Source organism: Vidua chalybeata, chromosome 5 (genome assembly GCF_026979565.1).
Source record: "Vidua chalybeata isolate OUT-0048 chromosome 5, bVidCha1 merged haplotype, whole genome shotgun sequence".
In the NCBI taxonomy this organism is placed as follows: Eukaryota; Metazoa; Chordata; class Aves; order Passeriformes; family Viduidae; genus Vidua; species Vidua chalybeata.
The window spans coordinates 12,694,073-12,699,767 of record NC_071534.1 but is presented as its reverse complement, the minus strand read 5'-3'; the positions used below and the strand labels follow the sequence as shown (position 1 = coordinate 12,699,767).

General features: G+C 35.9%; 1 long non-coding RNA gene across 1 annotated transcript; it reads left to right on the top strand.

Moving 5' to 3' along the window:
• Positions 1-267: 267 nt before the first annotated feature.
• Positions 268-5,189, top strand: LOC128788905 (uncharacterized). Its single transcript, XR_008431257.1, has 4 exons — positions 268-305; positions 1,859-1,900; positions 4,021-4,079; positions 5,072-5,189. It is a non-coding gene; the product is annotated as an uncharacterized LOC128788905 (long non-coding RNA).
• Positions 5,190-5,695: the final 506 nt, after the last annotated feature.

Here is a 5,695-nt window from a genome sequence, read left to right as displayed (position 1 = left end):
AAATTATCTAATTACCAAAATTGGCCCCAAATTGTCATTGCTAGCAGGAAACAGCCCTATGTTTTAGGAAGTGCTACAAAAGTGAAGTCAGCAAATGACTTTTATAATCTGTGTGATGTTACATACATCTCTCCTTGCCTCACTAAGGGGGCAGCAATAGCAAGCACAAGGCACTGGACGTGTAGATTTTTGCTGTGTCCCCATTCCTTTGTGAGTTCATAAACAAACAGATGAGGCTCTGCAGGTAGATAATCAGCCATGGAAACTCCTCTGCACACCTCCCAGCATGATGCCTTTTGCAGAGGGTAAGTTTTCAGGGGCGGCAGAAGAGAATAGGATTAATTTCAAATTCCCAGCTGCTTTCTACTGGTATCAGCTATGGTGGCTATACCTTTTGGGTCAATAAGTACACAGGCTCCAGTATAAAGTTTTTTACCAACATGGGATTCAAAAAAGTCAGGTAACTCTTGTAAATGTTTTTTTCTCACTTCATAAACTAGGCTGTCCACAGGTAAAAAACTCTTCTGAAATATAAGACTTTCTTCTTGCTGAGCAAAATAATTAGAATTTCTTTTCTATGCCTATTAAATAGAACAACTTATATTTTACAACTTTTGTATACCAGAAGCTTAATATTATGCAATCCATTTAATGAAACTTAAAATTATTTAATAGCCATTTTGCTCATTTTTTCATCTACGATACAGAAAAGAAGTTAATGAATTACGGAGGGGTTCCCTTTTCAGGAGAAAATTCCCAGCCTTCCACTGAGAGCCAATTTTGGGATACTGATATTATGATCTAAATACAGTTTAAATTCACTTTTTGCAGCAGCTCATTTTTGATGGAAGGCTAAGGGTCTAAAATATTGGCAGCACTATTTCCCCTGTGCTTAATGGTATAAATTCCCCATATAAAATTGGTTAAATATAGGTCGTAAAAGACTGAGAGATTTTTTAATTTCCCTTGAGACACCACTGCCTGTTCCTCAGGGCTGTTTGTAGTTTTGTCTGTGATTTGGAAGGAGTTCCACTGGGTAAATGGCAGTAACTCTAGTCAAGACATGGCTTGATAAAATATATATTCAGCAGTGTACTCCACAGGAGATGAATAAAGAGCTGAAGAAAATTGGCTGTACATCAAAAATGCATGGTAAATTCATAGCTGAAAATGCTTACCAGCCAGATGGAAAGGTTGCCATGAACATGTTTCCAAGGTAGTCTCCCTACCTGCACATTTTCTAAGGTATCATTTACCACTGTAAGGCTTCTTTGACCATCAGTATGGGATTTAGAGAGTCCAGGCAGCTTAGCATGTAAAATGGCAGTGGTCCTAACAGGCCCATCAGGGGCTGGTGGTACCTGGGAATCACAGACCATACCAACTCCACTGTGTGGAGGATGGAGTGATGAACATGCTTGCTTTGCAAACTGAGCTGGATGTACTCGGGTACCATGTCTAATTTGGTCAGAGATAAGATCAGTTCAACATCAGGAGTGCTAGGGCAGAGATTCAGAAGTGGCAGACCCCATACACATTGGACTCAGTAGTCCAAAGTGGTTGCATATTTGTTCATGCATTGCACTCAAACATCTTATTGCCAGTCAGAAATATGGAAGCTCTGTCTTTTTACACATCAAATGCTAACATTCAACTCTGAGGTGCACAGACTAAGCCCAGGCTTATAGCAAGGAAGACTGAAGGAGCTTTGGATTTCACAGGCAGAAATATCCACCTCACTGGCACTTTAAAAACAAAAAGGGGCTGACAGGATGAAAAAGCTGCAACAGGGAGAAGAAAAAGAATAGAAACAAACATAAGGCCATTTAAAAAAATGGTTCATCTCATTTACATACAGAACAGTCTGAAGATGTAGCTGTGACCCAGGATTGTGCTCCAGGTAACCTGAATTTAATTTAGTCAGGAAAGACAGTTTATGTATAGGGAAAATAGCATAAAAACCAAAACAGCCCAAAACCTATTAATTTTTAATAACTTAATTTTCATTCACACAGTTGGCTTCAGGATGCCAGGGGAGGAAGGGATGTTGTTTCATTCTTTCTTTGAAGAGCCAAGGTTTTTTTGTTTTGTTTTGTTTTTTTTAATCTGATTTAATGTTATCTCTTGTTGAAGACTAGAAAAATTTCTGCTGGTGTGAGAACTTGCTGTATAGCAGGACCTCCACAAATAAGGGGCAATTTTTTTCCCTCTTCTCAACCTTAAAGTATTTCCTACAATTTAAATGTTGATATTTAAATTTTACAATTTTACTTTCCCTGATATCTGCACAGGACCTAAGTCCAAATGCTTCCCTGAAACTTCTGTAGTAAGATCTGCAGTGGTATCATCCCTACTGTATTTTCTTCCATAGTTTTAAAGCAATAGTTTTAATCTTCCTTACCTAACATTACAGAAAAAGTAAACAGAGTACAAGAAAATAAAATATTGTTTTTTCTTACAGTGACATCTGGTTTAAAGCCACCTTTAAATATCATATCTGATGCCTGTTCTGTTTCTTTACCTGAAAGGCAATAATTTGCCTTACTGTGCATCCAGTAATGGCACTCACTGTTAGCTAGGAAGCACAGATTAGTAATGGGGAATATTCAGATAATTGCTCTGTAAGACATCTATGATGAGAGAGACACAATGGTCTAGGCATTGCATCTTCATTCAGGTTGAACTGTCATTTTTATGCTTTATCTTCACAATTCAGTTTCAAAGATTTAGGCTTCCAGATGATTACATGTCATAAGTGACTAAAATAAACTACTGAATGATACTGAAGTGTCTTCTGAGCACAAAAGAAAGGAATAAAATTATTATGTATTTATTTATTTACATAATAAATGAAAATGTGAAGAGTTTCCTGAGGGCCTCAAGTTGTCTGAAATTAGATACCTGGGAAAAGTTACAGGGAATAATTTTAAATGCTTCTGAATGCTAAGATGCTAAAAATAAGTGTATTTATTTAATACTTTTCTGGTTTGTCTCATTAAATTCTCTGCTAATTTTAAACAAATCCTAACGACCATCTGCAACATGTATTTATTTTAAATAACCTTGAATAAAATGTTTCCTTTTTGACCCTACTTTCAAAATGCTCCAGATTGTTGAGATGAATTTTTAATATTGGTCATCCTAAAATAAGACTTTGAGGCAAATCTCTCTAATCATGGGCCTAGAGTCAGATCATGGAGGCTTTTCTTATAACTTTGTACAATAATTTGTTTATCAGTCTAGTCATAAACTGGCAATTGCCATAATTGTCAGTGACTGTTTGTAAATATCTGATCAGATTTCACGGGAAAAAGATTGCTTTGAAATCCTTTTCTCAGGTGATGTACTAAATCCAGTTAGATTAAGCTTCCATACTGCAGTAAAAGCATAAATCAAAACAAAGAAAATGCTGTTTGTGCTCTAATTTGTCTATTAGTTAATGATGGGACAGTGAAATAACATAGGCTTGTATCAAAATTGTTAAGACATGTCATTATCTTACTAAGAAAGACAGATTATTTAAATTGTCATAGAAGAGTTTACTTCTGCACCCTTTCCCTGAAGTGAAAAAATGTTAACAAAAACATTGCTAACTTCCTTCTAATTTTGCTATGTTGTCTTAAACTCTTTGGAATGAGAGATTCTAAATTGGTATAGATTTAGGCAAATACTGAAATTAAATATTACATTTTATATAATGTTTAACACATAAATATGAAACACATAAAGATATATTTCATTTAAAAAGGAAGCTTATCAAGTGTAAGTTTTGAAGATTTTCTGAATCCTACTGAAACAATAATGGAGCAAGTGATTTGTTCTCAGACACCTGGATCCACGAAGTGCTACAGGACTTTCTGGTCAGGTCAGGTTATGGTGAAGAACATCACAAGAAAGCCTCTCTTAGCAGGTTACATTATCAGTCTTCACATATTAAATAGTCTCAGTTAACTGATGACTCCTTCCTCAAATCAGAATTCAGGAATCTGTTCCTTATTCAGACTTCAAAATTTGTTTCAGTGTCTCTCACAGGGCTCTGAAATCTGATGAGAAACAAGAAGTGCATTCAGTGAAGCCCTGTAAGTATGTTTCCATAGTGGGCTGTGGAGCCTAGATGATAAATTCTAGAAGCTGGTCATGGCTATCCCTGGCTTCTTAGCATAAGCTGCTATAAAACATATTTTGAAGCCTTTCTAAGCAGAAAAGAATCACTGAACTTTAGTGGGAAAACCAGGAGAAGTCATATCTAGTACTATTTAAGCTGTATGTAGCTACAATTGAAATTTAGTAGAAGTTCTTTTTCCCTTAGGGATATCACTTCCTCATTCAGGTTATAAAGAGACCTGAGGGGATATCCCATTTCAGCAAACAGAATATCAAACAGAAAGCTATAACTCTTAGCTTTTGTTTCCACCATGCTACTTAGTACATTCTTAAGATGGAGCAAAAAGAGAACCTTGCCATTTGCTTTGTGGAAAGAATAAGGTTTTCTCAAGGTGAACTTTATGCTCAATGTAAAGTTCATTCAACAATTACATCGATTGGTGTTCATCCAGAAAGTATTGATGGAATTACTGAGTCAGTCATCCTTTCAGTAATGTGACAAATAACTGGACTAAAATATGTTAGTCACTTACTTAAATGTTCTTTTCTGGCTCGTAGCATTACATCAGAAAATACAAACTCTCTTATCAGTTCCTGATTTTGGCTGGAATGGACCAGGAAGATCATGACTGAAAGAGGGAAGGTTTCCATTTGTGTTTCTGGTATTATCTGTTAGCTAGAGTAGGAACACTACATTCAAAAGGTTTTTCATTTCTAGCTTTATTAAATGACTTAGGTTAAAATTTCTGAGATATTTCTCCGTGGCAGGAAGCTTTCAACATCTCTCATGCACTTCACGGTGTTTGCTTACTAGGTTTGTTTTACTTTGGCCTATTTTAGTCAGTTTTTAGTTTGTTTTTTAACAAAAACATGTTGAAAAATTATTAATGACCTTGGCAGATATTAATTAAAGACAGTTTAATGGCTCTAAGGAAAAGAAGACCTTGACCAATTTCTTTAAGTACAGATGAAATTGCAAATGAAGAAGACTGGTGTGTACTGGTGAGGAGGACTGGGAGAATCATATGAACAATGTGAGTCACAGATGAGGTTGACTGAAATATGATAAAAAACATACAAAACCATTTCAGAAAATCCATTCTATCATTATATCACTAGTGATTCTCAAAGGAAATATTTAAATTATTAACTAGAAGGATCTATCCTACTTCTACTAAAATATTTATTCCAGGTTTGAGTAGGTAAACATGAAAACATGATTCTGAACATGAGCTGAGGAGGGGAATAAGGGATTTCTGGGTCCACATAAAGGACAGCTGTACCATCAGAGACTTAGAGCAAAAGGAATCTGGCTAGAGACCAGTGAGAGGTTTTACAGAAGATGAAATGAAACATATCCCAGTCATGAAAATCCAGAAAGCTCTCTGAGACAGAAAGAGTTTTAAAGGTAGAAGGATGACATAACAGTTGAGAAAGTCAGGAAGGAAAGATTTGTGTGGGAGAGATTAAGAGAGATTTTAGCCAAGTAGAGCTTCAGCTGACAGCAAATTTATGCAAAATACTTCCAGAAGGCAGCCAAGATGGTTTTGGATACAATTCAGCTACTAGTTGATCTCATAAATAGTTCTCA